Consider the following 12,618-nt stretch of genomic DNA (forward strand, 5'->3'; position numbering starts at 1 on the left):
GGCAGCACCTCCCAAGGCTGTTAGTATAACCTGGAGAAGCCGAGTGGATGACCTGATCCAGCGCATCACAGATGGAAAGGTGGTGAGCCGGCTGCTGGACTGAGCTGTCGTATTGCCACCCTGTTGTATTTACCTCACAAAGAGTTCATAAAAATTTATAAGCCTTTAAATGGATAAAAAAAAAAAAAGAGTAAAAACCTTAACGGTAACAAATGGTTTCTGCTGCTCCTGCATAATGCAGTGAACTCTGCCAGCTCCCTCGCTTTATTTGAGGTCAGGCCACGGGCATGTGGTTGAAACCCGATGATCCTCCAGCCGCACCGTCACCATTCACGGAATCCGAGTTAGGATCTGGTCTTGCTGCAAACCGCGCTTGCTTGCGTCTTTCCAAGCTTTTAAAGTCTGCTTTCATTTTACTCCTCTGGATGGTTTCTGTTTAGAAGTAAAGTAAACAAGGGCTTATACACAGAGCCAAGGATAAATAAATGTGAAGAGTGTATCTAGGTTTTAAATAATTGGGTTCAAAATACTTGTGGCACCAATAGAATCTTGGGTTGTGACTTTTTGCCAACATGTTGATTCTGTCTCGTGGCTCAAACGCTGCAGCTGAGCAGCGTGCCTTTACACCTTAGATGGGGAGGCCCTGGACAGGTGCTGGAGTCTTTGTCTAAAACAAAGCAGAATGCAGTGACCCCGTGAAGTGTGCAAGAAAAATCCACCTGTTGATAAACAGCCACTTTTTCTCTTATGAAAAATTTGATGTTTCCTTTCCTTCATTTCTTTGGGGTTACATTACTTAAGCAGCTGCAAATCTCAGGCATGCCTTGCTAATTGAAACTGTTTTTTAAATTCATTAATGATTCAGAGTTTTCAGAGAATTGGATACTTTGGAATATGGTCTGGTTGTGACTGGCAGGATTTGTTACCCCGTGTTATCTTGCAGGCTGTGAGAGATCCATACTTTAAAATTCGGAAATCATATTTATTCATCCTTTAGGAGAAGGTATCTTTCTTTTGTGGATTGTATGCTAATTTGGTTCCCTTCATCAAGTAATAAAATTCGAATTTCTTATTTAGGGGATTTTGTGTGTGTCTCTGTGGATCAGATTATGATATTGTGAAACCTTCGTTATTAAGTCACGTTAGAGCATTTCACGTGCAAAATTACCATGTTAATTTAACAATGAAATGAAAAGTCAAGAAACTTGCCATTTAATTTACTGTCTCACAAGCTTTTTGCTAGTTTGGAAAGCCCTCTTGAAGAGGAGGAATGGCAAGTTGCACCTAGCATGAGTCCTTATATCCTGTGACAGGCTCCACAGTAAATGACTTCTGATGGGTGTGAAGCCTGATGCTTTGAGATTAATGGCAGATACAGCATTGCAGGGCCTCCCTTGCATCGCTAATGTTATCAAATGAAGCTAGTGGCTTAGCCAAGGGCTTTGCTCAAAAGGAACATGTGATTGATAATACTGATGGTTTGTAAAGTTTTCAAAAATATGATCCTTTGGGGAAATCCAGAGGGAAAAATATGTTTTTAGATAGTTTGAGGGACTCGAGGTTTAAAAATACTTTCCTTTAAAAATCCACACTTTACAAACGCTTAACATGCCTATCATATTTAGAGAATGGGATTTATTGAACACTGGAAGTGCAAGTTTTGGCAGGAAAAACAAAGAAGGAGAATAAATTAGGGCCTCTGCCGGGCAGGATATCAAAAGTCTTAGGGTTTGGATTTAGACAAAATCCTAATTGTTCGGCTTTCTTTCAGTGTGACTTTTGGTTACTTATCCTCTCTAAGTTGATCCTTCTCGCTTGTCTGCTGGTCACAAAAGTCACTGCCTCCCAGAGGTCAGAAGGAGGGGACCCATGTACACACCCAGATCTTTATTCTAAGGGAAGTTCTTTCAAATAGAAACATGAGGAGGTAGTAACTCTTATCCTCAGTTGAGAAAAACCATGGTCTCTGTTCTTATGGACTTTATTATGACATCAGGAAGTTGCATTTGTACAACACTTACCTTCATTAATCAAGTGCCATTAAAGTAATGGTTGTAACTGACACAATTTCTTGTAAAGGGAACTCAGTGTTACATGTTGATTTCATCCATTTAGAAATGTTATGTTCTTTCTAATATGATAAAAATAAAACCTTAGCAATTCACAGCATGCTAATTTGATATGTTAAAAATTGAAACATGGGCTAGTATGAAAAGTACTTCTCCTCCGTTCATGAAGAGAGGGTTTTCTAGTTGAGTTAACAGCACTGGAAGAGGGAGCAGCACTCAAGGGAGAGGATCTGCTTTAGAGAATAAACTTTGCAAGTCACTTCAGTTCTTCAGATGGATTATTAATTAATATTCAAAGGTCATGTCTAGAAAGGACAACTTTTCAGGCCTTTAGGATATAGAGTCTCCTTTATGATGGTTAATTTACCTATTTGTATGATTTTCATATGTCAAATCCTTTTGTATTTGGAGCTCTTACTGTTTGCCCACATGATAAAGTTGTATGTAATATCTAATGGTATAATGGTGGAGTAGCAAATGCTGCCTTTATGAATTACTGTATGTGTATCTTGGCATCCTTGAGTAGATTATTTACTTGGAGCTGGACAGTTGTTGCTTAGTTGGTAAGTCGTATCCGACACTTTTCTGACCCTATGGACTGTAGCCCTCCAGGCTCCTCTGTCCATGGGCTTTCCCAAGCAAGAATACTGGAGGGAGTGGGTTGCCATTTTCTTCTCCAGGGAATGTTCCTGACCCAGGGATTGAACCCAGGTCTCCTGCATTGCAGGTGGATTCTTTTTACCACTGAGCCACCTGGAAAAGGCTGCCTTTATCAATTACTGTATGTTTCTCTTGGCATCCATGAGTTGGTCATTTACTTGGTGAACAGTACCATATCTGTATTTTCCTCTTGTTCTCATAATGCCTGGTCTAGTGCTAAGTATGAAGTAGGTGCTGTTACATTTACTTTTTCAAGTTGTTAAAAAAATTGATGGGTTTTTATGTCAAAAGTTGCTCTTTTTTAATGAAGGTATAGTTGATTTACAATATTGTGTTAATTTCTGCTGTACAGCAGAGTGATTCAGTTATGCATAAATATACATTCTTTTTTATGTTCTTTTCCATTATGGTTTATCACAGGATATTGAATATAGCTCCCTGTGCTATGCAGTAGGACCTTGTTACTTATCCATTCTATGTATACGAGTTCGTTTCCGCTAACCCCAAACGCCCACTCCACCCCTCTGCCGCCCTGGCAATCACATGTCTGTTTTCTATGTCTGTTTCTGTTTCATAACTATGATCAAATATGTGTCATATTTTAAACTCCACGTATAAGTGGTATCATATGGTATTTGTCTTTCTCTTTCTGACTTACTTCACTCAGTATGACACTCTTTAGGCCCATCCGTGTTGCTACAAATGACATTATTTCATCCCTTTTTATAGCTGAGTAGTATTTCATTGTATATATGTACCACATCTTCCTTATCTGTTCATCTGTTGACAGACATTTCAGTTCAGTTCAGTCACTCAGTCGTGTCCATTTAGGCTGTTGGAAAAGTGACTCTTGACTTCAGTCACAGGAAATGGAAGGGATCTCTGAAACCTTAGCTGTGTGTTCTGTTGAATTTCCTTATTAGCAACAGTTCTCATCTCTACCTAGTTCCTCCTTCAGTCAACGCACCAGCCTTCTGTTCCCGAAATGTGAAGTTTCAGTGTGAAAGGAAGTATTATGGTTGAATTAAATATAAGCAGTTATACCATGTATAGGAATTTTTCATCTACACACTGCTCTTGTAAGCTTTGACATTTTCTTGGGAAGAGGGGATATGGAGGTGTAGAGGTTTGGAATACTGGACAAAACCCCATTTGAATCTTGGTTGTACCGCTTGCTTCCTGGAGACCAAGAACAGATTACTTAGTCTTAGCTCTTTAAATGAAGATTATCCCTGCATCACAGGGTTGTATTGGTTATGTTTACCTGCATAAAGTACCTGCTACGTTGTCCCTGCTATGTAGAAGCTGCTCAATAAATGCCAGTACACTTTATATCCTGTTGGCATTTTGTTGCTCCAGTGACCAAATTCTTTTGGCCTTCCTGGGCTATCTTCCCTGCTGGGATAGGAGAAAAAATGATTTGTTGTTGTTGTTCAACTCTGATCTGTTATTCTAGAGGGATATCTTTCTGATATGATAAGAAAATTTTATCAGTTGTGTTGATGTTAACATCCTTGGTTTTATCCACTTGAAATCAGGGATGTCATTGATATCAGTGTATTTAGAGTCTTTGATATTGATAACATCCCTACGTTCAAGCGTATGAAACCAGACATGCTAGATAAATGCAGGAACATCAGACAGGAAGTGCATTCTGGCGCCCAAGTGTATTTAGGGTGGGTGGAAGAAACCCGCAAAGATGGTTTTCTGGCGGTTCAGTGAGGCAGAGATCTGGCTAACAGCAAAGCAGGAGAGAAGTGGTAGGTTTAGACACATCCAGACAGTGAGTAGACTGACGCTCTTTAGGTTATGGAGCTGGTGAGGGATGGTCAGTGACCAGAAAACAGGTCACGGTCACGTGTCTGCACTGATGCCAGTGCTATAATCTGGACTAGGAGACCCCAGGGTTTATGGACATGTTGAGTTTGGACATGTTGAGTTTGAGGCACTGGGGCCATGGAGTTGTCCGGTGAGGACAGAGGAGAGAGAGATGAGTCAGGAGGCTAGGGAAGGTTTTAGGACCAAAGAGAGAGGGCTGGCCCCCATCAGCTCTGTGGAGCTGAGGGTTACAGCCAGGGAGGGATCGTGGGTGGCGTCCCCTCACAGTGGGGTAGCGAGGGCAGAGAGGAGGATGAAGGTTGGCGCCCTGGCGAGCCCTCCTTTCTAGAAGCAGCCAAAGGAAACTCAGACCCTAGACATGAATTTAGAGTCCAGATTTCCCTTTAATGATTTACACATGACTGGTTTCCCCCAAAGAAATTGATAAGTCCACTGTTTGGAACTGCAAAGCCAAAGCTGGAACGAACCACCGTCATCTAAGTCAGCTCTTCTGCGTTTGACTGACAGACTGATGGGTCTCGTGAGTCCATCGGCGACCTCACCGTTTCATCATGCTGCACCCCTTGCAGGAACCCTGTCTCTCTAGAAGCTGTGCTCAGCAGAGGTTGTGTGCTCAAGCCAAACCACACAGTTCGGTTCATGAAATAAAAGGATTACAGATGGCTGTGGAGGATGGAAGACGCTAAACACTAACATTGAAACACAGAATTAAAAATAGTCGTTGGCCATCTTCAACGTGAGCACATAAGTTTATCATTAGAGGGGATGACCTAGGATATGTGGAAATTGTGACTTAGTCTGCTAAGTACTTCTGAGAGCTATTAAAAGAAGCAGATTGTTCCTTTGTCGAATTTTGCTTAAAACCTTTCCCTTTCTGTTGATATAACTGTATCAGTATCATAGTTATTATGACTGTCATTAAAGCTGTTTATTGACTGGGTCCCTAGGGGTTACCCAGCTCTCCTAGATTTCATGCATAACTTGGAGATAATAGGATTTATTTCAAAAGATGCTTGTGACAGATAAATGAAAAGGGATATATATGTAAAGCCTCCTTGATAATGCTTGGTACCTATGGACTCTCAATAAAATATAGATTAATGGGCTTCCCTGATAGCTCATTATGTAAAGAATCCGCCTGCCATGCAGGAGACCCCAGTTCGATTCCTGGGTCGGGAAGATCCTCTGGAGAAGAAAATGGCAACCACTCCAGTATTCTTACCTGGAGAATCCCATGGACAGAGGAACCTTGTGGGCTACAGTCTGTGGGGTCATAAGAGTTGGACACAACTTAGAGACTAAACCACCACCACCACACATAAATACCTTTCCTCTTAAGCCTCTCTCCCACCCACCCCCAACCCACTCCTCTGGGTCATAGAGCTCTTTCTAATGGAGCCATTGCATGGTATCCCCCTGGGAGGAGAACATTAGAGTTTGAGGGTCAAGTTATTTATGGCTGGGAGTATAATTGTTGAGAGGTCATGTCTGAGAGTTTTATTTTTGGTGCAATTTTTTGAGTTGATAGAGGGCAGAAGCTTCTCAGGCTCAGATAGGAACCAGTTGGAGTGGCACGCTTCTGGGGACCCCAAAAGCCAAGCGTGCTAAGTCACTTCAGTCGTATTCGACTCTTGGCACCCCCATGGACTGTAGCCTCTCAGGCTCCTCTGTCCATAAGATTCTCGAGGCAAGAATACTGGCGTGGATTGCCACGCCCTCCTCCAGGGGAATCTTCCCGACCCAGGGATCGAACCTGCATCTCTTGTGTCTCCTGTATTGGCAGGTGGGTTCTTTATCACTAGCGCCACCTAGGAAGCCCCCAGATACCAAGAGTTTGAAGTAGCAGTAGGAGGACTGGACATACTTGAGTGAAAACCTCAGGCCACACCTCTCTCCCGTCTCAGCTGCGTGGCCTCTACCAGGGCTGAGTGCGGGGTCTTTGAAGAACCCACTACTCCTCTCTGTGTGCTAGAGATGAAAGAGAGGGATCGGGGGGAGCGGGGCGGAAGCAGGGCAATAATTGCATCTGATGCTAATGATCTGCTTTGTGGACAGCATCCACGTCTCGTTTCTCCCGGTCCCTCTGACACGGAAGACCAAGCTCATTAGTCCTTGTGCCAGAGCGTGGACTTGGCGAACCAGAGCACGGCACCCACGTCCATCACTTCAGCTTGCTCGTTAGTGAGTCTAAAGCAAATATTGTGCCAAAGAGGCCAGGCCCACCAAAAAGGAAGTCCGTTCTAGTTGACATGTCTGTCTGCTGTTCTCACGGAGGTGGGTAGGGGGAGCTATTTGGTACGTTGGCCGATAGATGAGCTGAAATGGTACCTTTTTGAGGCTGAAATTTTTGTGTCATCAAAGTTCTGGTGTGATTTGGGGGAAAAAAAAAGTTTGAAGAAATAGTGACCAAACGTTTTTAAATTTGCTAAAGACATAAACTTTCAGATTCAAGAAGGCTAACATCCTAAACAGGATAAATGGAAAGAAACCTATGTTCAGATATATTGTAAACTGCTAAAAACTAAAAAAAGAAAAACGAAAGCATTTAGAGAAAAACAACACGTACTAGAACAACAAGGAGAAAAGACTGGAGATTTTTCATTTGAAACCACAAAGCCCAGAATGAAGTGGACTATTATTTTGAAAATACCCAGTGATATCCTTCAGATATGAAGGTAAAGTAATGACATGTTCAGTTAAAAGAAAACCAAAGCATTCACTTCCAGAAGACCTGGTCTGAATGAAATGGTGAAGGACAGGAAATAATACCAGAGGGAGGGACTTCCCTGGTGGTCCAGTGTTTAAGACTTTGTCTTCCAATGCAGAGGGTGTGGCTTTGATCCCTGGTTGGGGAGCTTAAGATCCCACATGCCTCATGGCCAAGAAAAAAAAAATACCAGAGGAAAACTTGAAACATCAGGAATGACAGAAAAGCAATAATGGCAAATATTTGGGTAAATGTAGTTATAACCAGTCTTAAGTTCTTTAAAATATATATGATGATGGAAAACAGATACAGGTACTGATGGAGTTTTCACTATGTATAGACGTAATACATATGGCAACTATGACATATAAAGAGAGAAGGGTAAAGAAACCAGTGTGGTGGTAAGGTTGGTCACCTGAAGTGGTAAAATATTAAATCTAAGTAGATTTTGAAGTTAAGTATGTGTATGGAAAGCTTTTTGCCTTTTCATACTGTCCATGGGATTCTCTGGGGCTTTCCTGGTGGCTCAGACTGTAAAGAATCTGCCTGCAGTGCAGGAGACCCAGGTTCAATCCCTGGGTTGGGAAGATTCTCCTGGAGAAGGGAATGGCAACCCACTCCAGTATTCTTGCCTGGAGAATTCCATAAACAGGTTACACAGTCCGTGAGATCACAAAGAGTCAGACGTGACTTATTGACTGGATAACAACAACGGAAAAAGTGTAAAACAATAAATAAAAATATTATACAAAGAAATATAGTAAAAGCTCAACAGGTAGAATAGTTACATGATTATTTAACTATTAATAAACATTATTAAAAACGTTCACTGCATCAAATATAAATAGTATAAACTACCAAATAAATAGCAGAAATTGTTAGAATGGGTTTTTAAAAAAATGACCAAAGGCTACTTTGCCTACAAGTAACTGACTCATTGGAAAAGACCCTGATGCTGGGAAAGATTGAAGGCGGGAGGAAAAGGGGATGACAGAGGATGAGATGGTTGGATGGCATCACCGACTCGATGGACATGAGTTTGAGTAGGCTCCAGGAATTGGTAGTGGACAGGGAAGCCTGGCATGTTGCAGTCCCTGGGGTCGCAAAGAGTTGGACATGACTGAGCGACTGAACTGAATGGAATATATTTTAAATATAATGACATGAATAGGTTAAAAGGTTAAAAGATATACCATGAAAATATTAATAAAAATACAATAAATAAATAGAAGTGAATATTACATGGAATGGATTAATCAGATTAATCCAGGTTAGTTGAAAGAAAGAAAGCTGGAGTGAACCTATCAATGTCAGAAAAAGTAGACTTTAGAGCAAGGAAAATTACCACACATAAAGAACATTGCAAAAAAATGAATGGATAAATTCACCAATATGCCATTAAAAAGTATATGTTCCTCATATACCATATACAAACATCAATTCAAACTGGAATAAAGGTTTAAATGTAAGATCTGAAGCTACAAAACTCTTAGAGGAAAAACAAAGGCAAAGCTTTATGATGTTGGTCTTAGGCAGTGATTGTCATTGAATGATTTCAGTGATTATGGTTAGAAATTATACCCAGTGCACAGACAACAAAAGCGAAGTTAAACAAGTAGGACTATACTGAAACTAAAAAGCTCTGCACAGCGAAAGAAACAATCAACTAAATTAAAAGGCAGGCAACCCACAGAACAGGAGGAAATATTTGTAAACCACATACATGTGTGATAAGGAGTTAATTTCCAAAATATGTGAGGAACTCCTATAATTTAATAGACAAAGAAACAAGTAGTACTGAACAACTGAAGGCTTGAATAGACATTTCTCCAAAGAAAATATACAAATAGCCCACAGGTATATGGACAGATGCTCAACATCACTGGTCATCAGAAAATCCAAGTAAAAACCACAATAAGATATCACCTCATACCTGTTGGGATAGCTATTTTCAGAAAAGCAAAAACATTGGCAAGGATTGGAGAAGTTGCAAATCTTGTACACTGTTGGTGGGAATGTAAGATGATGCAGCTGCTATGGAAAACAGTGTGAATTTTCCTCAAAAAATTAAAAACAGAACTACCGTATGAGCCAAAAATCCCACTTCTGAGTTTTTATCCAAAGGAACTTAAAGCAGAATCTTGAAAAGATATTGGCACTCCCGTGTTCCTTGCAACATTATTCACAGCAGGCAAGATATATGGAACAATCGAAGTGTCCATCAGCAGATGAGTGGATAAAGAAAATGTGGTACTTACATACAATGGAATATTATTCAGCCTTATTTAAATAAGAAAGAAATTGTGCAATATGCAACAACATAGATGAACCAGAAGGACATTATGCTAAGTGAAATAAGCCAGTCACAGAAGGATGAATACTGCAGGATTTCACTTACATAAATTACTTAAAATAGTCAAAGTCTGGGCCTTCCCTGGTAGGCCAGTGGTTAAGAATCTGCCTGGTAATGCAGGGGACACCGGTTTGATTCCTGGTCTGGGAAGATCCCTTATGCTCTGGGGGAACTAAGCCCGTGTGCCACAACTACTGAGCCCATGCGTGGCAGCTGCTGAAGCTTGAATGCCCACTCTCCACAGGAGAAGCCACTGTGACGAGAAGCCTGCACACTGTAAGTGGACAGGAGCCCCGGCTCACCGCAGCTAGAGAACGCCCCTGTGCAGCAGTGAAGGCCCATTTCAGTCAAAAACACATAAATTAATAAAAATAAAAGACAATAGTCAAAGTTGTGAAGGCAGGCAATAGAGCGGTGGTTGCCAGGGGCTCGAGGAATGGGGAAATGGGGGTGTGAAATTTCAGTAACGCAGGATGAGTAAATGCTAGAGACTTCATGTACGACTTTGTGCCTATAGAAAACAATACTGTATCGTACACTATCGTTCCCTTTAAATCTGTTAAGAGAATGATTTCATGTTAAGTGTTCTCATCAAAGTAATTTTTTTTTTTTTAAAGAGTACATTACATGTGTATAGACCTAACAACAGAGATTCGGGGTAAATGGGACAAAATAAAACTGAAAGGAGAAATGGATGGTTATAGTTGGGAATTCAGCCATTCTCTCAGTAATTGATTGGACAAGTAAATAGAAAAGCAGGAAGGATATAGAAAAATTGAACAATACCATTAGGCAACTAAGACCTACCTGACATTTATAAGGTGTTCTTCCTCAAAATAGCAAAATATACATTCCTTTCAAATCCTCAGAGAGCATTCACAAAGATAGCTGATATCCTGAGACATAAAAGGAAACCTAAGAGAAGTTAAAAGAATTTAAATAATTCAAAGTATGTTATTTTATCATAATGGAATTCAACAAGAAATCTATAACAGAAAGATAACTGATAAGTATCCCAATACTAGGAAATTAAACCATGTACTTTGAAGTAATCTGTAGGCCAGAGAGGAAGTCTCAGGGAAAATAGAAGGTGTTTTGAGGTGAACAAAAATAAAAATATATCACAATTCCTGTGAAGCACACAAAGCAGGGCTCAGCAGGAAATAAAAAGACTAAATGCTTGTGTTCAAAAAGAAAAGAAGAGCTATAATGAACAATCTAAGCTTTCGCTAAAGGAACTAGAAAAAGAAGAGCAAAGTGAATCTAAAGCAAGCAGAAGGAAAGACATAAATAAAGAGTAGATATCAATGAACTGGAAAACAAAACTAATGGAGAAAACCAGTGAAGTCAAAAGCTGGTTCTTTAAAAATAGCAATAAAATTGATAAACTTCTAGCCAGATGAACAAACAAATAAGCCACACATTGTCAATAGGAGGCATGAAAGAGGATATATCGCTGCAGACCCCACAGACATTGAAAGTATGAGAAGCAACTGCTAGAGACAGCTCTATGCACTTAAATTTAGCAACTGGATGAAATGGAAAGAAATGTTCTTTCTAAAAGAAAGAATACCCTTTCAGAACTCAGTCAGGAAGAAATAAATGACCCGAATGGTCCTGTAGCCTTTTAACTGTTTGTTTACTCTTGGCTAAGCCTAGTCTTCATTGCGGGGTGCAGGCTTTCTCTAGCTGCAGCGAGTGGGGTCTTCTCTTGTTTCGGAGCACGGCTTTAGGTGCGCGGGCATCAGTAGTTACGGCATGTAGGCTCGTAGTTACGGTGCACAGGCTTGGCTGCCTCATGGCTTGTTGAATCCTCCCAGACCAGGGATTGAACCCGTGTCCCCTGCATTGGCAGGTGGTTTCCCAACCACTGGACCACCTGGGAACTTCAGTCCTGTATCCTTTAAATACGTTTAATTTATAGTTAAAATTTTTACCCGCCCCCCTGAAACCAAAACCCCGAAACAGGTTCAGGTAGAATTGAAGAATTCTACCTGACATTTATGGGGAAATACCACCAATTCTACATGGTCTTTCCCTAAAAATAGAGGAGGAGGCAAAACTCCATAGCTCATTTTATTAAACCAGCATTATCTTTATGCCAAAACTAGACAAAGATAGTATAATAAAACTGCAGACCAGTGTGCCTCATAAACATAGATGGGAAAATCCTCCACAAAATATTAGCAAATTGAATCCAGCAGTTTATAAAAATGATAAACCATGACCAGGTTGGGAATAGCCCTGGAATACAAGACATTTGAAAATCAATCAGTGTAATCCACCCTATTAACAGACTAAAGAAGAAAAATTATTGGATAATATCAATTGATTCAGAAAAAGCAGTTGAAATTCAGTATCCATTCCTGATGAAAAACACCTAATCTAAGAATAGCAGGAAACTACATTAACCTGATAAAAACAAAACTGCACTAAAATCATTCTTAATAGAGAAAGAGAATACTTTCCCCTTAAGTCTGGGAACAAAAGCAATATCCTATTCAGCATTTTGCTGGAATTCCTAAAAAAATTCCTTAAAAAAAAAAAAAAAGAAGGTGGGTTAGTGGTAAAGAACCTGCCTGCCAATGCAGGAGATATAAGAGAGGCTGGTTCAATCCCTGGGTCAGTAAGATCCCCTGGAGGAGGGCATGGCAACCCACTCCAGTGTTCTTGCCTGGAGAATCCCATGGACAGAGAAGCCTGGTGGGCTACAGTCTATGGGGTCACAAAAGAATTGGACATGACTGAGCACACATAAACACTTTATTAATAAAAGTGTGTGATCTAACTTCTATGAGACTGTACGGAGATAACCCTAAGAGTTGAGGTCAGTAAAAGAGGTTAGAGGAAACAAGAAGTTTGTGATAATGAACCCAATAATGTTTGTTTTTTTTTTTTTTCAGTCAAAAACTATTGATCATTTTAAGGGCTGAAACTACTATTTTCAACCACTGTTGGGGTTCCTCCATATACAGTCTGAACCCTGTTCT

The 12,618-nt window shown here is 40.4% G+C and overlaps 1 protein-coding gene across 7 annotated transcripts in view; it reads left to right on the forward strand.

Annotated features, from left to right (window-relative positions):
* STOX2 (storkhead box 2) overlaps positions 1-12,618 on the forward strand; it is a 195,795-nt gene that overhangs the window by 139,267 nt on the left and 43,910 nt on the right. The gene's annotated exons all lie outside the window — the stretch shown is intronic.

The sequence above is a fragment of the Bos grunniens genome, chromosome 27 (assembly GCF_055505025.1).
Source record: "Bos grunniens cultivar Pamir isolate PY7600 chromosome 27, Bosgru_T2T1.0, whole genome shotgun sequence".
In the NCBI taxonomy this organism is placed as follows: Eukaryota; Metazoa; Chordata; class Mammalia; order Artiodactyla; family Bovidae; genus Bos; species Bos grunniens.